A 21,388-nucleotide genomic window follows, 5' to 3' on the forward strand; every position below is an offset into this window, starting at 1 on the left:
GGTTGCTCAAGAATACAGAGCCAGCACCTCTCTACAATTTCTAGACAGATAATCTCCAGAACCCGAGATTTATCTCACTGCGAGCTTTAAGGATCAGGCATCCCTCATCAGTTTCCCGGACTTGGAAAGACTAGGATGTCTTACCATCCCTCAGGTTCTCCAAATGTACCAAACCAGAGAGCTGTGCAGACCCCAAGCCCTTCCTTTACCCACTTGAGATAGGGGCAGAGCCCTAAAGTCAATTTGTGGGGTAATTGCCACTCACGTTTCTGAAGGAACCCTCTAATTAAAATGTCTGGAGCTGCCGCTAAGACTGTTCAGTGAGTGTAGGTGCACAGATCTGATAAATCAGGCTCCAAGAGGAATTCTTTTACGACCTTCCCTGAAGGTTCCCTAACAACACAGATGAGTTTGGACAGTTGAACTCCCACTCCCACTGCCCACTGTGTCGCTTGTGGTAGCTGGAGAAACGCAAAGGGGTTAGGCCAGAGGTCCCACTTGGGTTGCTAGATTTGTTACCCGAAACTGGGTTTGCCTCTGGGTAGGTGTTGAGCCAAAAGAAACAACCATGCTAAAGAATGGGAAAAGGATTTACTTGTAACAAGAAAAGAAGAACATGAGGAATCTTTTCCAAAGCAGTATCTCCCCAACAACAAAATCGGGAAAGTTTTAAGCTAAGGGTTCATGCATATTCATGAAGGAGCTTGTGAAATGGGGAATAAAGCATGGAATTGGGGCAAAATTCTTCTTAAGGTGACATAGTCCAGATCAAAGTCACCGGGGCTGGCAAGTGTTAGCATCATCAATTCTCTGGCTCTTGTGGGCCTGGTAACTGAGTGCTCAAAGGGGTTTCAGTCCTGCAGAGATCATTCAAGAGTATGCATCAGGTCAGTCTTCACTCGTGAATATGATTAGATTCTCTCCTGGTCTGATAGTGGCTGCTTGTCCTTCCATTCTTTTTTTTTTTTTTTTTAATGGAATTAAAAAATATATATTTTATTTATTTACTTATTTATTTGACAGAGATCACAAGTAGGCAGAGGGGCAGGCAGAGAGAGAGGAGGAAGCAGGCTCCCCGCGGAGCAGAGAACCTGATGTGGGGCTCCATCCCAGGACCCCGGGATCATGACCTGAGCCGAGAGGCTTTAACCTACTGAGCCACCCAGGTGCCCCATTGTTCTTCTATTCTTTCCCAAGATAGCTAGGGGCCCCAAATGACTTTTTTTTTTTTTCAAAAATTTTTGAAAAGATTTTATTTATTTATTTGACAAAGAGAGAGAGATCACAAGTAGACAGAGAGGCAGGCAGAAGCAGGTCCCCCGCTGAGCAGAGAGCCCAATGTGGGGTTCAATCCCAGGACCCTGTGATCATGACCTGAGCCGAAGGCAGAGGCTTAACCCACTGAACCACCCAGGTGCCCCCCCAAAATGACTTTTCTTATGTCGAGAAAGCTATGTCTGTTTTTGTTTTTTGGGGGACCCCTAACTTTCTGCTTATATCCTGTCCCCACATTATTGTGTTCATACCTCCGGTATGGACCAATAGTACCATACAGCATTTTTAACACTCAATTTACACACATCTCCCTTATCACACTGGAAGATGAGGACCCATTCTTTGACATTTTTGTGTTCTGAGTGCCTCTGCCCAGTGAGTGGCACTCAGCGGATGTTCTGCCAATATTTGAGTGACAGAATGAGTGAGTGAGTGAATGAATGAATGACTGGATAAAGATTGAATACTTGAAAGGGTACTTGCAGACTTAACATGAGCAAAGACTTCTTGTCAACAGAGTGTAGCCAGGGAACAATGGCAAGAACGACCTGCATGGAGCATATATGGGAAGAGCCCAAAGAAAAGGGGCTAATAGAGTTAGACCAGGTATGGAGGGCCTTGAGTGGCAAGAAACACTTGTCTGTTTATTCATTTCATTTGACAAAAATGTGCTGTAAACTCTTTTGGGGAGTATGGGTCATGACAAGCTACAGTCTTTAGCCTAAGGGATGACACACTTGAGCGGGGAAAGGCAGACAGGGCAAGAGTGGTCAGAGAGTGATAACGAAGGAGTCTAGGAATTCAGGGATAAGTACGTCACTTCTGTTTGTGCCGATGGAAAGCATCTGAGCTGGCCTTCAGGGTACGAGGGCCAGCAGAAGGCAGGACATCAGCAAGCAAAGATGGGACTATGCAGGCGTTGGGGGGAGCCAAAAACAGCCCCCCAGGGTTGAAGCAAATTAGGAGACGGGCATAAGGTGGAAGATGAAGAGCAGAGGTTGGGTGAGGGTGTGTAGGGCATCGGTTAGGGTAAGGCCCTTACAGCCGAGCCAGAGGAGCTGGGGAATGTGTGGGGACTTGCTGCATGTTAGGGTAGGGCTAATTACCATGAGTGTCGAGAGCCGTCAGCCCAGCCCTGGATAAAAAGCCGAGGCAAATCTTTCTGACAGGCCTACTTGAGGTTTTGAAATTTTTTTCTCTATAATTGTCAAATGCTGAGATCGTTTCTGAGGTTTACATATGGTGTATGGTATGTGCTGGAAGGCTGGTTTGTACAAGCATGCCCTTGATGCCCCCATTAACCACTATCTTGAGAATATAGATATCCTGTCCTTCCTCTGTACTCACATCAAGCAGGGTAGGTAGAAAACACATATTATTCAACATTGGAGGTCAGGGGCTCCAGGGGTGGCCAAGCCAGAGCATCTCCTTGGTAACGAAGAATGTCTGGACGGCAGGCCCCAACTTCCTTGGAACGCTGGCCATTCAAGGAGGGAAAAGGCTCCAGAGAGTTGCTAGGCTAGTTACACTGTGAGAGCTGGCTGCGTATACATGCATACGTGTATACACTGTGAGAGCTGGCTGCGTATACATGCATATACGTATACACTGTGAGAGCTGGCTGTGTATACATCCCAGCTGCGGATGCTTTGTCTGGTCTGCCACTCCTGGACTCCCCGGACATAAGTGCCCCAATGCAAGTATGTCTCCCTTGCTGTCACTGGGTCATTTGTTGGGTCTCCATTTCTTTGGTCCTGTCATCCACCGTTGGCTTCAAGTCTGCCAGGGTGCAGCTCCACAATTGGTGAGCCAGCCAGGAGGCCAGAGAAACTTACAAGCACAGAGATGTCAGAAAGGGAAAAAGCGAAATTTGCAGGGGGACATCCTGAGTTAACCACCAACCTTTGTGTGGGGAGGGATGGCTCACGCAAGCCATCTTAAGAAAGAGGCATCTGAGGGATGCCTGTGTGGCTCTGTCAGCTGAGCGTCCAACTCTTGGTTTCAGCTTAGGTCATTAACTCAGGATCATGAGATTGAGCTCCCACATGGCTCTCTGCTCAGTGCAGCGTCTGCTTAAGGTTCTCTGCTTCTCCCTCTCCCTCGCCACCTCCTCCTGTTCTCTCTCTCACACAAGTAAATAAATAAGATCTAAAAGGAGGAGGAGGAGGAGGAGAAAAAAAAGGGGAGGAGGAGGAGGAAGAGGGGGAGAGGGGGAGGAAGAAGAGGAAGAAGAAGAAGGGAGAAAGGCTTCTTTTTATTTATTTATTTATTTATTTATTTATTTATTTATTTATTTGACAGACAGAGATCACAAATAGGCAGAGAGGCAGGCAGAGAGAGAGAGAGAGAGAGAGAGGAGGAAGCAGGCTCTCGGCTGAGCAGAGAGCCCGATGTGGGGCTTGATTCCAGGACTCTGGGATCATGACCTGAGCCGAAGCAGAGGCTTTAACCCACTGAGCCACCCAGGCACCCCGGGAGAAAGGCTTCTGAGGGGAAAATTCCGACATGGTCATTGATTCCCTGTGGGGAGGGATGGCCTGTATATCAGATACTTGTGGATCACTGCATAAGCATGGGATGCCCAGAAAACATTAGCCAATCTAATGCACTCATGGGAGGAACTGTGCTCTGTGGCAAGGAAGGGAAGCACATGGTAGCCACGGTGGGCTGGCCTCTACCATGGGTAGTTTGGCCACCAAGGCTTGTGTTTAGAAGTTGAAGGATGAGCTAAGATTAGAAATGGACATGAAGAGATCCACTGGCCTAATGACTTTGGGGCTGGTAGGCTAGATAGGAGAACAAGATAAATTCAAGGATTTAGCTTGCTGTGTTGCAAAGCTAGGAGGGTATAAGATGCCCAGATTAAGATTCCAGGACTTGTAACAAAGCCTGATTAGGACACTATGAGGTTGAAGATCTAAAAAGTGATAAAAAATATTGTGGTGATTGATGAGAAAACAGACAAAATGTCCCATGTTTTCTAACCCCAAATAAAAAGAACAATTTTAAATGCAATTTCTCCCAAAACTCCTATGAGAAAACTTGAATTCTTTCTCGTCCCTTGAAGTTGTGAATCTTACCATGTCTTTTAGATATAAATAGTCCAGGAGTGGCGCCTGGGAGGTTCAGTGGGTTAAAGCCTCTGCCTTCGGCTCAGGTCATGATCCCAGGGTCCTGGGATCGAGCCCTGCATCAGGCTCTCTGCTCAGCAGGGAGCCTGCTTCTTCCTCTTTCTCTGCCTGCCTCTCTGCCTACTTGTGACCTCTGTCTGTCAAATAAATAAATAAAATCTTTAAATAAATAAATAAACAAACAAATAAATATTCCAGGAAATAACCAAAACAGTGCCCATAGAGATTGAAGGGGAAAAAAAGGAGAGGGGAAGGCTCTTTGTAATACAGACTCCTAAAAATGATAAGGAAAACAGCTTTGAGTGTAGGGAAAGTATGAGATGTGTTAAAAAAGGTATGAAGAATGAGAAAACATTTTTGTTAAGGAAAAATAGGTAAATTTGTCCCAAAATGAGACTAGTTATTTAGAGAGGGAAAACTTAAGATAAAATCTAAATGAAAAAGAAATTTGTAGAAGGTTCATGGAGGGAAATCGTTGGAAAAGAATTTGGAATGAACATATTTTAAAAGTCCATTGGTGTAAGATTAGGATCAGGTTTTTCTCTCTGTTAAAAATAACAAAGTTTTCTTGAATTGTGGGTCTGTGTTTGATAAGAAATTGTAACAAAGTTGTTTTGTTTTTAAATTTTCTCAGAAAAATAAAGTTTGTGTTTTGCCTTTACCACGTTTATATGAAATGCTCATCAGATCTTTACCCATGACCATTTTAAAGTCTTTTATTATTATTATTTTAAAGATTGTATTTATTTATTTGAGAGAGAGAGAGAGACCATGAACAGGGGGAGGTTTAGAGGAAGAGGGAGAAGCAGACTTCCTGCTGATCAGGGACCACCCCCCGATGTGGGGCTCAATGAGGGGCTCAATCCCAGGACCCTGAGATCATGACCTGAGCTGAAGGCAGACCCTTAACCGGCTGAGCCATCCAGGAGTCTCTTTTATTATTTAGAGTTACGGTTTTACTCTGATGCCTTGGCAAAAAGTGTTCCTACAAAAGTGCTTCATTTTCCAGGAAATTCATTGAAAAGACTTTGACAAGTGCAGTTTTATGATAACTAAGATGAATTTGTATTCATGTAGGAGGGACAATGATAAAACTTTCAAGTGCTCCCCCAAGGCTACCTGCAGAGTCCCACAATACAATATGTCATGGGATGGTAGCTGGGGACCTCTTCCTGTTCTCCTTCCCCGAATCAATGAGGTGGGCCCATGGCATTGAGGATATAATGTTAACATGGGAAGACTGCCTCTGCTGCGGGGCCTCTTGCAGGCTTTGCCCCAGCATCTACAAGAGAGGATGGACAATGAGCCCACAGAAAATTCAGGGTCCTGGCTTACCAGTCACGTACTTGGGTGTTATCTGGTCGGGTAAGACAAGAGTTGTCTGACAACTCTTGTGGTGAGGTGAGGTGGTCACTGATAAAATACAGGTATATCCCTTCTCCACCACCCCTAAGCAGTTCCAAACTTTCCTCAGCCTCTTAGGGTATCGGCATCCTTTTTGCCCGTACCTGGTTTAATTTCTTTGGCCCTTTACAGATTGGTAGAAAAGGGAGCCCATGGAACTGGTCCTCAAAGGTAAGCAAAGATTTGAACAAGACAGGAGAGCTGTTAAACAGATCCAAGCCTTAGGCATTCTTGTACAGGGATAAGTATGTGAATTGGAGGCAGCCAGTTACCAAGAAGGGTTTGGATGGGGCTGTGGCAATTCCACATTTATGGAAAGGAGCTGAGACAGGACATAGTGTTTTAGAACAATAGCTGTGTGTTACTTACCATGTCTTACAGCAAGTAGAAGACATAACTGAAGAGATCCTGTTAACTGGCCCCACTCACATCCTACAGTGGGATGGCTAAATGATACATCCCAAAAGTCCAAGTCAGACAGCGCCCAGACCCCGCTATAGTGAAATGGCGTGCTTATTGCAACAACGTGGGACTTGACAAACAGTCCCCTTAGTGGGGAGCTGCACTCCATTCTTGGCCCTGTAACTTATGTTATTATGGAAGATCAGCCATTAACTGAGACAACAGAGCCACCCCAGCGGCCATCCTTCATGCAGGAAGGAGATGGACCCATCCCTGAGCATGGTTGGTATGCTAATGGCTCAGCAAGGGTCAAACCCTGCACCTGGACAGCCATTGCCATCCAACCCTTAACTGGAAATATCTGGATAGACTGGCACTGGACATAGAGATCAATGGACTGACCTTTGAGCAGTGTGAATGGTGCTTCTCCATGAGCCTGACCCTCTTGTTATATGGACAGATAGCTGGACAGTCTACAGAGAGTTGACCATGTGGCTTCTCCAAGGGGAGGTCCAGGCCTGGATGGTGGCAGGGCATTTGCTCTGGGGCAATGGCATGTAGAAAGACATACTCCAGCGCATACAAGATACGAATATCACTGTTTCACTGTGTAGACAAACACACAGCATGCACCCCGCCTGGTAATCAACAGGCTTATGAGTTGGTCCACCTCTGCCTCCTGGAAGATTTGATGAGAGAAGACATCGCAACCTAGTTACACAAGAAGATGGCACACAGAGGACAACAGACCTTGTGGGCCATTGCTAATAATGGGCTTACTGTGGCGTTGCAAAGACATTGTAACCATATGCTAACAAGGCTTCAATCTGTGCCCAGGAATAGGCATGATCTTTGTTGAGTGACACTGGACAGTTAACAAGGGATTGGCACTGTATTCAGAGATGGCAGACTGACTGCATCGGTCCCCTGCTCCCCTCTGATGGCTGCTGTTATACTTTGATTTGTACTGACATACTTACTCAGGACTCCTGCAAGCCAACTCCAGTAAGCGTGTTACACAGAAGGCCATAATCCTTGGTCTAGAATAGTTGTCTGCTGCCTGTGGGTACCACTACCATTGCCAGGGACCAAAGTTTCCACTTTACAGGACATGAATTCCAAGATTGGGCCAACACTCAAGACATCCATTGGCATTTACATCTACTATACAATCCCACTGCACCTGGACTGACAGAACACATGAACAGACTGTTGTAACAATTGGGACAAGAAATCCATTCACAGGCCTTTTAGACAAGCTGCCTGTTAATAGGACATTAAATGAACAGGTACATTCCAATCAGTCCAGTGCCTGTACTCTACTCCCTCAAGGACCTGATGGCATCCTTAGAATACAAGTAGACAGCATGCAGGAAGGATGTTTTCTGCTGTAGGTAGAGGCACAAAGTAACCTTTTATTGTCCTGCTACAAGATCCATCTACTAGGGAACATATAATTAGATGGCCCTGGAAATGGCAAAGAAGTCCATGATGGGGTGCCTGGGTGGCTCAGTCATTAAGTGTCTGCCTTTGGCTCAGGTCATGATCCCAGGGTCCTGGAATTGAGGCCCACATTGGGCTCCCTGCTCAGTGGGAAGCCTGCTTCTCCCTCCGCTCCCCATGCTTGTGCTCCCTCTCTCTTTCTGTGTGTCTCTCTCTCTGTCAAATAAATATATAAATAATCTTTAAAAAGAAAAGAAAAGAAAAGAAAAAGAAGTCCACGATGGTTCGGGTTTTTGGCGCTGATGGGGAATAGGGAGAGAACCTAACCATCATCCCATTTCGTCACCCCCTCCACCAAAGACAATGAAGGTACACAACTCCAGGCCTCTCATAAAGAAGAGGACATTATCATATTCACCTATGGAGCATTGCTATATGCCCACTACCCTTTTCAGGCTTACCCCCTGGGGAGGTGAATGATCGGCTACTACACACTTAGAGCCAAACCACAGTGGGGTGGTATGATCCCAAAACAAAACCACCTCCTACATTCTATTAAACTATCATGACTTTTTTTTTGTGGTGGCTACTAAACAGCTTACATTTAAAAAGAAAAAAAGATTTTATTTATTTATTTGACAGAGATCACAAGTAGGCAGAGAAGCAGGCAGAGAGAGAGAAAGGGAAGCAGGCTCCCTGCTGAGCAGAGAGCCTGATGCAGGGCTTGATCCCAGGACCCTGGGATCATGACCTGAGCTGAAGGCAGAGGCTTTAACCCACTGAGCCACCCAGGCGCCCTGCAGCTTACATTTTTGCTTTTAGATTCTGCATGGGAAACCCTGACTACGGCTTCTATACAGAATAAGACCAACTCTCAGGTATGTAGTCAATTCCCCCATCAGTGACTGTGGGCTTCGTCTGGCAAATCTTAATTGCCAACCTTGGCACTTGGAAAAGCTTCTACACTTGGTATAACACCTTGCTCCAACCTGAACTGACACATGTTCCCCAGGTATCTGGCTCCCCCTTCCAAAAGACACAAAGAGGAAAATTTTCCAGTTGATATGAGAGCAGATAAATAAGACTCTTCCAATAGAATATGCCATTTGGGATGGCCTGGGATGATTAACTGCAACCTAGGTACAAGCTATGGGAGTAGCCTCATCATGCACAGAGCAGCAAAACAGGACCATAAATGCCCTGGGTCATAATGTGGGGTGGATAGACACACCACAAAGCAATCACACTATACTCATTACTGTGGATACCTGGCTAAGGAGTCAAAGGTGCCTTCCCTTATCCATGGGGATGGCTATGGGCATGGGGTACCCATGGCTACCTCTACTTACTCTATAACCAAACTCATACTGCACCTAGTGGCACCCCTACCTATCAAGCTATTTACCTACCTGATTACAGGACAAATCTATCAGTTGGGGTGTGGTTAGGCCCCGACATAGAACCCAAAGAACATCTTGGTGGTTCTATCCCCTCTCCATTTTCTCTTCCTTTGCGGCCACCATGAGTGTAGATGGCAAGGAGAGGCCCTAGCCAAACACAAAGCTGTTACCTTTAACTCCACCTGTAAGGCCATCACCCTCCTTACTGAGGAGAGTTCCCAAATAAGACAGGTAGTTCTGCAAAATAAAGTGGCTCTTGACATGTTAACCGCAGCACAAGGAGGGACATGTACTCTCATCAAGACAGAATGCTGCATGTATGTACTGGCTATTCCTACAGCATTTCCCAATTGTTTAAACACACACATTAAGTGTATTGATTCCCTGGCTACTGACCCTGGTGGGGCTCAGTTAAATCACTTGCCTTTTCTCTGGCAAAATATTTTCTATAGTTTCTTAACCATTGTGTTTTCCCATTATTTAGGTGCCAAGGCTTGTACTGTTGCTGTGGGATTTGGTTGCAATGCACCTTGCCATACTGGCCCCAGGGATATCTAGGAAGAGGGTATGTAGAGTTATCTACATACAGGCCATTCAGGGTATACTAGTATGGAGAGTACAGTATGTGCTGGAAGGCTGGTTTGTATAAGCACAGCCTGAATGCCCCCATTAACCACTATCTTGAGAATATACAGATCCCATCCTTCCTCTATATTCTCATCAAGTAGGATATATAGAAACAAACAAACAAACAAACATATTGTTTGGTGTTCAAGATCAGGGGCTTCACTGGTGGCCAAACTGTAGGATCTCTTTGGTAATGAAGAACGTCTGGGGATATCTGGGTGGCTCAATTGGTGGAGCATGAGAGTCTTGATCTTAGAGTTGTGAATTTGAGCTCCATATTAGGAGTAGAGATTACTGAAAAAAAAAGTCTGGATGTCAGGCCTTGATTTCCTTGGAACACTGGTCAAGCAAAGAGGGAAAAGGCTCCAGATAGTTGCTAGGCTAGTTGCTACAGGACAAAAGCCTGCTGCATGCAGATCCCAGCAGCAATGCTTTGTATAGTCTGCTGCTTCTGGGCTTCCTGTGTGTAAGCTTCTCCAATAAAGTTATGTCTCACTAGCTACCTCTGGGCCATTTCTTTGGTCTTGCTGGGCCATCATCCATTCTTGGCTTAGAGTCTGCATGGGTGTGGCCACATAGCTTGTATCCCATTCTTCACATGCTACCCTTTCATTGCATCAGATACTGTCATTATCATTGCTTATTGTTCTAAGGCAGACCTCAGCTGAGGCAGATAACCACAGACTAGGAACATGGTAGGTTCTTCCTCTCCTAGTTATAATATACTTGATCATGGGGTCCGTGAAGTTGCTAGAAAAGTACTATGGAAATTTTCTGTTTGAGTTAATAATGCCTTAAACTTTTTTTTTAAATGTTATGTTAGTCACCATGCAGTATATCATTAGTTTTTGATGTAGTGTTCCATGATTCAAAAATATGGAATGCTTCATGAATTTGCATGTCATCCTTACGCAGGGGCCATGATAATCTTCTCTGTATCATTCCAATTTTTAGTTTTTTTGCTGCTGAAGTGAGTATGTGTCTTAAACTTTTGAAGCCTTCAGTTACTGCTGGCCGTGTATGGTTGTACTCAACTATGGGGGAAATATTTAATTTTCTACAGTGTTGGAACAGCACCCAGGTGTATTTTTTAGGATTCTATTGGTCATAAGTGACAGAATGCCAAAAGCAGCTTAGTCAAGCATTAGATTTATTGGATAGATACTGGAGTAGCTCACAGAGCTGCAAAAAAAAGGGGCAGAATCAACAAAAGATTCTGAGAAGGTGGCAGAGTAGGAAACACCAGGAATCCGTCTCCCCATCAGAAAACAATGGTGTCAGTAAGATTCGTCTGATGTAACTATTTTGGAACTCTGGAGTCTATTGAAGGCTTGGAGGCTTGGATGGTAAATTGTGGTCACTTTCAGCTTTTAGCACACTGGTAGGTACCTATCCTCTACCTCCATTCTCATGGCAGCTAGGCACAGTCCACAGGCTGTGCATGCGTTTTTTGAGCAGTTTGCAATGGCTTGTGGGAGCCAGGTGGGCAAAAAGAACTTTGTCTTCTGAACATTAATGATCTGTGTTCTAATTGCTGTTGCTGCTTCTGATCTTAGTGATGTAAACAAAGAGGTAGGCAGCCATTGTTTTTAGACCTCCCTTCATTGTTACAAGCTCCTCTAGCTCCTACTGAACTGATCTCTAGGGTATTTAAAGGGCTAGTGCCCTGTCTCCTTTTGTTTTTCTTTTTCTTGTCTTTTTTTTTTTTTTTTTAGGAAGTAGGCACTAAAGACTAGAACACTCAAAAACAACTTATGTGAGAGAACTTTAAAAGCCAATGCACATGCACAGGAAAAGGTATAGGCTCAGAAAAGACCTGAGAAGACTAAATTTACACCTCAGACTGATCCTTGGCACAGAGATAGCCTACAACAATCAAAAAAGCAGTAAACGCTGAGGAAGGAAGAGAATCTGATTTCCTGAGTTAACACATTTTTGATTCAAATGTTCAATTTTCAACAACAACAAAATCACAAGGCATACAAAGAAACAAGAAAGTATGGCCCATTTAAAGGAAAGAAATGAATCAACAGAAATTGTTCCTGAAAAAGACCTGATAGCAGATCCATGAGACAAAGACTTCAAAATAACTATTGTAAAGATGCTCAAAGAACTAAAAAAAAAAAAAAAAAAAAAAAAAAAAAGTTAAGAAAAGGATGTATGGACAGAGTGGAAATAAAACAAAGAGACAGAAAACCTAAAAAGAAACTAAAATGAAATTCTGTAATGGAAAAGTACAATAACTGAAATAAAAATAATCACTACAGGCATTCAAAGGCAGATTTGAGCAGGAAGAAGAATCAGTGAACTTGAGGATAAGGCAATGGAAATTCTTGTGTCTGAGGAACAGAAAGAAAAATATTGAGAAAAATAATGGAGCCTAAGGGACCTGTGGGACCCCATCAAGCAGACCAACGTACACATGAGAGTCTCAGAAAAAGAGAGGGGAAAGTCTTGAGAGAGAAAAGGGGGAGAGAGAATACTTGAAGAAATAATAACTGAAAACGTCCCAAATTTGATGAAAGACATGAGCATAAACATCTAAGAAACTCAATGAACTCCAAGATGAACTCAAAAAGACTTACAGCAACACACATTATACTGAACTTTTCCAAGACAGAGAAAAAGAAAATCTTGAAAGCAGCAAGAAATGTTGTTAGTCACATAGAAGTCATCCTCAGTACGACTGTCAGCAGATTTCTCATTAGAAACTTTGGAGAAGGGGCACCTGGTGTCTCGGTTGGTTAAGCGACCTGCTCTTGGTTTCATCTCAGGTCATGATATCAGGGTTGTGAGTTTGAGCCCTGTGTCAGGCTCAGCACTCAGCAGGGAATCTGCTTGAGATTCTCTTTCCCTTTCCCTCTGCTCCCCAACTCCTGTGCATGTGTGCACATGTGCATGCTCTCTCTCAATCTTTCAAATTCATAAATACATCTTAAAAAAAAAACAAAACAAAACAAAAAAAGAACTTTGGAAGTTAGAAGGTAGTGAGCTGATATATTCAAAATGCTAAAAGGAAAAAATATCAACTGATGAGGGAGCAGGAGGCTGGCTGAGGACAAAGCAAAAGCTGGCGCCTTGCACCCCCTCTCCACCTGCCCCCCTTCATATGTGTAGCATTCCTCAGGCACCCCTGCTCACCATAAAACGATAGTTAACTTGCAGGGATCGCAATCCTGCAGAACAGGAATCTCCCTTGCTCTACAGATGTCCTAGAGACCTAAACAGGGAGGTTACCTTATCAATAGCACAAATTTCCAGAGGCAAATAACTCTTGGTTCCTGAAGCCCTAATGTCTCCCTCCTCACCATAAACTGGAGGAAACTGAGGTAGAAGGGAATGTAAATGACAGCAGGATCATAATACCCCACTAAGAATCTCCCAATTAGGGGCGCCTGGGTGGCTCAGTGGGTTAAGCCGCTGCCTTCAGCTCAGGTCATGATCCCAGGGTCCTGGGATCGAGCCCCGCATCGGGCTCTCTGCTCGGCGGGGAGCCTGCTTCCTCCTCTCTCTCTGCCTGCCTCTCTGCCTGCTTGTGATCTCTCTCTGTCAAATAAATAAATAAAATTAAAAAAAAAAAAAAAGAATCTCCCAATTATCTTGATGTTAATGCCTGACCTAAAGACGACATTGATCAAGCCATAAGGGCAAGGACTCCCCCCCCCGGCACCTTGTAGGCCCTCCCTAACATGTGAGAACTCTGTTGAAATCTCCCATCCCTTCACCACCTCCCCCCAACCGTGGGGTATATAACATGCCTACCCTCACAACCCCGGGGCAGCAGCTCTTCCTGCCCACGGGTCCTGTCCCCGTGCTTTAATAAACCACCATTTTGCACCAACGACGTCTTAAGAATTCTTTCTTTAGTCGTCGGCTCCGAACCTCCTCACCCCACCGAACCTGACTTAGGTTCTGGGACTTCATCAAACTATGATCCTTACATGTGGCAAAACTTTCCTTTGAAAGTGACAGAGAAATTAAGATGTTCCCAGATAAACAAAACCTGAGGGAATTACTTATCATTAAAGCTGCCCTGAAAGAAATGCTAAAGGGAGCTCTACAAGTTGAAATGAAAGGACACTAGATAGCAATATAAAGCTGTATGAAGAATTAAAGAGCTCAGTAAAGGTAAATACATGTGCAATTACAAAAGCTAGCATAATTTTTAATAATAGTTTTTAATTTCACTTTTTGTTATCTATGTGATCTAAGAGGTTAACCGATACAATAAAATTATTAGTCTAAAAAAACAGTATTATTATAATTTTGGTTTCTAACTTCATATTTGCTTTCTACATAATTGAAGAGACTAATGCATTTATTTATTTAAGTTTAAAAAAATTTTTTGTTTATTTATTTGAGAGAGAGCGTAAGTAAGAGAGAGAGAGAGCACAAATGGGGTGAGGAGCAGAGGGAAAAGCGGACTTCCTGTTTAGCAGTGAGCCTGATGTGGCTCCCTGGGATCCACATCCTGGGATCCAGGATGTGGGGATCATGACCTGAGCTGAAGGTTCAGGCTGAAGGCAGATGTTTAACCAACTGAGCCACCTTAAAATAATTATTAGTTTATGTTTTGGGGCACACAATGAATAAAGATGTGATTTTGTGACATCAGTGGCTAAAAGGGCAGAATGAAACTGTAAGGGAGCAGAATTTTTTGTATGCTGCTGAAGTTAAGCTGACAGAAATTCAAATTAGAGTGTTCTAACTTTAGGATATTATGTCATCCTCATGGTAACCACAAAGTAAACAGCTAAAGACTATACATAAAATGAAATGAAGAAATAATTGGAATATTATACTACAAAAAATAAATTAAGCACAAGGGAAAAAATAATATAGGAAATGAGGGACCAAAAAAATCAATAAGATGAAAACAAAAAGCAAAATTATGTAAGTACCTTATCAGTAATTACTTTACATGTAAATGGATTATGTTTTCCAATCAAGACAGATTGAGAGATTAATAAAGCATAATCAGTAAGACCAACTAGCCAAACAAACAAATAAACATACATATGATCAATTGAATGTTATCTACAAGAGCTACAAGAGACTGACTTCAGGAGAAAATATTTGTAAATTATATACCTAATAAAGAATTAATATCCAGAATATATAGAGAATTCCTCCAACTCACCAAATATAACAAAAAAGAAATAATGATTTAAAATTAACAAAGAACTCAAAGTGACGCTTCATCAAAAAAGATATATAAATGGCCAAAAAGCACATGGGAAGTTGTTCAACATCACTAATCATTAGGGAAAAGTAAAGCAAACTACAAACAAGAAACCACCTCACACCTGTTAGGTTTGACTATTAAAAAAAAAAAAAAAAACCCAAGGAAATAACAGTGAAATTATTATCCTTGTTCACTAATAGTTGGTAGGAATTTAAAATGGGACCACTGCTGTGGAAAACAGTATGGTGGTCTTCAAAAAATTAGAAGCAGAATTACCATTTAATCCAGCAATTCTACTTCTGAATATATACCCAAAAGAATTGAAAGCATGGTTTCAAAGAGATATTTCTATACCCATGTTCATAGCACATTACTCACCATAGCCAAAAGGTGGAAGTAACCTAAGTGTCCTTCAACAGATGAATGGATAAGCAAAATATGTATATACACTCAGTGAAATATTATTCAGACTTAAAAAAGAAAGAAATTCTGACATATTTATAGCATGGATAAACCTTAAGGACATTATGCTAAGTGAAATAAGCCAGTCACAAAAAGACAAATACTGTCTGTTTCCACTTATAAGAAGTATATAGAGGGGTGCGTGGGTGGCTTAGTCGTTAAGCATCTGCTTTCTGTTCAGGTCATGATCCCAGGGTCCTGGGATTGAGCCCTACGCTGGGCTCCCTGCTTGCCAGGAAGCCTGCTTCTCCCTCTCCCACTCCCCTTGTTTGTGCTCCCTCTCTCACTGTCTCTCTCTCTCTGTCAAATAATAAATAAATAAAAATCTTAAAAATAAAACATAAATAAAAAACTTGTCATTAAAAAAAGAAGTATATGGGGCGTCTGGGTGGCTCAGTGGGTTAAAGCCTCTGCCTTCAGCTCAGGTCATGATCCCAGGGTCCTGGGATCAAGCCCCACAGCAGTCTTTCTGCTCAGCAGGGAGCCTGCTTCCCCCCTCCCTTCTCTGCCTGCCTCTCTGCCTACTTGTGATCTGTCTGTCAAAAAAACCAAAACAAAACAAAAACTTAAAAAAAAAAAGAAGTATATAGAGTAGTTAAAAATCATGGAGATAGAAAACAGAATGATGCTTGCTTAAGGCTGGGAGGCAAGAAGGAATGGGGAGGTATTGTTTCATGGGTATAGAATTTTAGTTCTAGAAGATGAAAAGAGTTTGGGAGGTGAATAGTAGTGATGGTAGCACACCATTATGATCATATTTAATACCAGTGACTTGTACATTTAAAAATGGTTAAGATCGGGCGCCTGGGTGGCTCAGTGGGTTAAGCCGCTGCCTTCGGCTCAGGTCATGATCTCAGGGTCCTGGGATCGAGTCCCGCATCGGGCTCTCTGCTCAGCAGGGAGCCTGCTTCCCTTCCTCTCTCTCTCTGTCTGCCTCTCCGTCTACTTGTGATTTCTCTCTGTCAAATAAATAAATAAAATCTTAAAAAAAAAAAAAAATGGTTAAGATCAATGCAACAGAATAGATAGCCCAGAAATGGACCCTCAACTCTATGGTCAATTAATCTTCAACAAAGCAGGAAAGGATGACCAGTGGACAAAAGACAGTCTTTTCAACAAATGGTGTTGGGAAAATTGGACAGCCACATGCAGAAGAATGAAACTGGACCATTTCCATACACCACACACAAAAAATAGACTCAAAATGGATGAAAGACCACAATGTGAGACAGGAATCCATCAAAATCCTTGAGGAGAACATAGGCAACAACCTCTTCGACCTCAGCTGTAGCAACTTCTTCCTAGAAACACCTCCAAAAGCAAGGGAAGCAAGGACAAAAATGAACTATTGGGACTTCATCAAGATCAAAGCTTTTGCACAGCAAAGGAAACAGTCAACAAAACCAAAAGACAACTGACAGAATGGGAGTTAATATTTGCAAATGACATATCAGATAAAGGGCTAGTGTCCAAAATCTATAAAGAACTTACCAAACTCAACAGCCAAAGAACAAATAATCCAATCAAGAAATGGGCAGAGGGGATGCCTGGGTGGCTCAGTTGGTTGAGCAGCTGCCTTCAGCTCAGGTCAGGATCCCGGCGTCCTGGGATCGAGTCCCACATCGGGCTCCTTGCTTGGCGGGGAGCCTGCTTCTCCCTCTGCCTCTGCCTGCCACTCTGTCTGCCTGTGCTTGCTCTAGCTCCTCTCTCTGACAAATAAATAAAATATTTTGAAAAAAAAGAAAGAAAGAAAGAAAGAAAGAAATGGGCAGAGGACATGAATAAGCTTGTCTGCAAAGAAGACATCCAACTGGCCAACAGACACATGAAAAAGTGCTCCACATCACTTGGCATCAGGGAAATACAAATCAAAACCACAGTGAGATACCAACTCACACTTATCAGATTGGCTAAAATTAACAAGTCGGGAAACGACAGACGTTGGCAAGGATGCAGAGAAAGGGGAACCCTCCTATGCTGTTGGTGGGAATGCAAGCTGGAGCAACAACTCTGGAAAATAGCAACTTTCAAAAAGTTGAAAATAGAGCTGCCCTATGACCCAACAATCGCAGTACTGGGTATTTACCCTAAAGATACAAATGTAGTGATCTGAAGGGGCACATGCACCCAAATGTTTATAGCCGTAATGTCCACAATAGCCAAACGATGGAAACGACCTAGACGTCCATCAACAGATGAATAGATAAAGAAGATAGACTAGTTACATACAATGAAATACTATGCAGCGAACCGCCCCCCCAAATCTTGCTATTTGCAACAACATGGATGGAACTAGAGGTATTACACAAAGCAAAATAAGTCAACCAGAGGAAAACAATTATCATGTGATCTCTCTCATATGAGGAATTTGAGAGGCAGGGCAGGGATTTGGGGTGGGGAAGGGAGGGAAAAATGAAACAAGATGAAACTGGGAAGGGAGACAAACCATAAAGACTCTTAATATCAGGAAACAAACTGAGGGTTGCTGAAGTGTAGGGGGTAGGGAGGGATAGGGTGGCTGGGTGATGGACATTGCCGAGAGTATGTGCTGTGGTGAGTGCTGTGAATTGTGTAAGACTGATTATTCACAGATCTGTTCCCCTGAAACAAATAATACATTGTATGTTAATTTTTAAAATGTCTAGAAAAGGCAAAAATCCACACAGACAGAAAGCAAACTAATGGTTGCCAGGTATTGGCGGGGGGTGGGGGGGGATTGGCAATGAGTGTTAATGTGGATGAGGTATCTTTTTAGAATGATAAAAATGTTCTATAGGGGCACCTGGATGTCTCAGTGGGTTAAAGCCTCTGCCTTCGGCTCGGGTCATGATCCCAGGGTCCTGGGATCGAGCCCCACATCAGGCTCTCTGCTCAGCAGGGAGCCTGCTTCCTCCTCTCTCTTCCTGCCTTTCTGCCTACTTGTGATCTCTGTCTGTCAAATAAATAAATAAAATCTTTTAAAAAAAATGTTCTAAAGTTAGATACTGGTGAAGGTTGTACAATCTTTTTTTTTCTTTTAAAGATTTATTTATTTATGAGAGAGAGAGAGTACATGCATGCAAGTGGGGAAGGGGCAAAGGGAGAAGAAAGAGAGGAAATCCCCAAGAAGACTGCCTATTGAGTGGGGAGCTCAAGGCAGGCCTTGATCCCAGGACCCTGAGATCATGACCGGGGCTGAAATTAAGAAATGGACCTCAACCAACTGAGCCAGCCAGGGGCCCCAGTTGTACAATCTTGTGAATATATTTAAAACCATTGAACTCTGTGCTTTAAATGAGTAAATTTTATGGTATCTGAATTATCTCTCAGTAAAGCTATTATTTTTTTTTTTAAACACTTAAATCTAAAATAAAAAGAAAAGCTAGAACTAGGCACAACTCTAGGTTCTTGGAGATTATAATGGTTCTCAAGGTTGCCAGGACTCACTATTTACCCTTCTCTCTTTTACCCTGTTGGTGGAGAACGTGGCTTTGGACAGCTTCCAATTCATATCCCTCTTGCATGTGACCCAACAGGCAAGAGTGAGCAGCCGCCCCAAGCTTCAGTAGAAAAGTCTGGGTAGAAGCTTGGAATGATGGTTTGATTTATATGTGCATCCCAGACTACCACTGAAGTGGAGTGGGTGGTGGTTTGGGGATGATTAACCCAGCTTGGGATGCATGGGTTCCCCTGGGGCCAGGGGTCCTGGGGCTGTTGCCAGAAAGTATTGAATAGCACAGAACAAAGACGACAGCTGTTAGGCAAAGGTGAAGGTTCTCATGTAGATGTTCATTTGGTTTTGGCTAGAACTCTGAGGATTTCCTGATTTAAGCTCCCAGAGCTTAAATATATGATTGGGTTCCACTTTAATGCATACGAATTAACTCTGCCCCTACACTACATTGCACCTTAATTATGTCTTAATTACTTCTGGGTCACTGGCCCATAATCTAAATCCTTCAAAATGTTTAATTTAGAAGGTGTTCCTTTTTATCTCTAATATCTGTTTTTCTTGAAAGAGATCTGTTTTATGTCCTTAACTCAGAAATAGAAATTTCAATATTCATAAGGCTAGACTTATGCTTTAAAGTCACCTACAGTACATCTGTGTTTGTTCCCCTAGAGACAAGTGGTGACTTGATCATGACTCCTCAGCTGCTAATATGTAGCAGTACCATCAGTATCTGAACTTGGAGTGGGAGCACTGGTGTCACTCCTGCTGTGTCAGGGCTGAAGAGATAATTGGTGGGGGGAGGATTTAATTGTTCATTCATAAGCATCCAACATTACTTAGATCTTGTTGTTGTTCTTTTGTAAGCATCCAACATTACTTAGAATTGTACCTCTAAAATTCTTTTTTAAAAATTATTTTAATTTTTTCAGTGTTCCAAGATGCATTGTTTATGCACCACACCCAGTGCTCCATGCAATACATGCCCTCCTTAATACCCACCACGAAGCTCACCCAACCTCCCACCCTTTTCCCCTCCAAAACCCTCACTTTGTTTCGCAGAGTTCACAGTCTCTCATGGTTCATCTCCCCCTCCAGTTTCCCCCAATTTACTACTTCTCTCCTCTCCTTCTCCCAATGTCCTCTGTATTATTCCTTATGCTCCACAAGTAAGTGAAACCATATGATAATTGATTCTCTCTGCTTGACTTATTTCACTCACTATCATCTCTTCCAGTCCTGTCCATGTTGATACAAAAGTTTGCTATTCATCCTTTCTGATGGAGGCATGATACTCCATTGTTATATAGGCCCTATCTTCTTTATCCATTCGTCTTTGAAGGTGATCTTGGCTTTTTCCACGGTTTGGTGATTGTGGCCATTGCTGCTATGAACATTGGGGTACAGATGGCTCTTCTTTTCACTACATCTCTATCTTTGGGGTAAATACCCAGTAGTGCAATTGCAGGGTTGAAGGGTAGCTCTATTTTTAATTTCTTAAAATTTTTTCCCAAAGTGACTGCACCAACTTGCCTTCCCACCAACAGTGTAAGAGGGTTCCCCTTTCTCCATATCCTCTCCAACACTTGTTGTTTACTGTCTTGTTAATATTGGCCATTGTAACTGGTGTAAGATGGTATCTCAGTGTGTTTTGATTTGAATCTCCCTGATGGCTAATGATGATGAACATTTTTTCATGTGTCTGTTAGCCATTTGTGTGTCTTCTTTGGAGAAGTATCTCCAAAGAGACACTTGTCTTCTGCCCATTTTTTGATGTGATCATCTGTGTTGAGTTTGAGGAGTTCTTTACAGAACTTGGATCTACAGTTCTTTACAGGGCTGGATATCAGCCCTTTGTCTTATGTTGGAATCCTAACCCCCAGTACCTCAGAATATGACCTTATTTGGAGAGAGGGTCTTTACAGATCTAATCAAGTTAATGAGATCATTAGATCAATTTTGGAGACAAACGTTCACACAGGGAGCACACCATGTGAAGTTGGATGCAGAGATAAGGGCTATGGTTCTACATGTGAAGGAATGTGAAAGTTCCCAGCAAAGCACCAGAAACTAGGGGACAGATATAGAACAGATTCTTCCCCACTGTCTAGAGAGGGAAGCAACTCTGCTAACACCTTGGTTTCAGACTTCTAGTCTCCAGGATTGTGAGACAATAAATTTGTTGTGTTAGCCATCTAGGTTGTGGTCTTTTGTTATTGTGTCCCTTGCAAACTAATATGGTGTACCATTGTAACAATAGTGTAAATTTTAACTAACATCCCCAGGGTTGGAGAACACACCTCCCACCTTGTCTCTTTGGCCTAGAAACGTGCCTCTCTCTACCCAGTTTAGGCTATGCATCTTTACCTCCTCTAGCCTTACTCCCCTCCTGTCTCAACTTCCAATCCTTATCCCCTTTTTCCTACCCTATGATCCCACTATTTCCAGGCTCTTAGACATCCGTTTGAGATCCTCCCCTATTACCAATCCCCCCAGTAACCCCACTGTGTCACATCCTTATAGATCAAAGTCTAATTTGGAAGCCATCATATTTCTGATGTGGTGAAATGCAGGTTTTCTACCACACTCCCTGAAAGCACTTAAAAGAAGAGCTCCTTGAAGGAGTAGT

The 21,388-nt window shown here is 42.9% G+C and overlaps 1 non-coding gene across 1 annotated transcript; it reads right to left on the minus strand.

The window, feature by feature from the left end:
• Window positions 1–10,552: 10,552 nt before the first annotated feature.
• LOC116585389 lies at window positions 10,553–10,656 on the minus strand. The gene has a single exon (XR_004283589.1). It is a non-coding gene; the product is annotated as a U6 spliceosomal RNA (small nuclear RNA).
• Window positions 10,657–21,388: the final 10,732 nt, after the last annotated feature.

Source organism: Mustela erminea, chromosome 2 (assembly GCF_009829155.1).
Source record: "Mustela erminea isolate mMusErm1 chromosome 2, mMusErm1.Pri, whole genome shotgun sequence".
NCBI classification, from domain to species: Eukaryota; Metazoa; Chordata; class Mammalia; order Carnivora; family Mustelidae; genus Mustela; species Mustela erminea.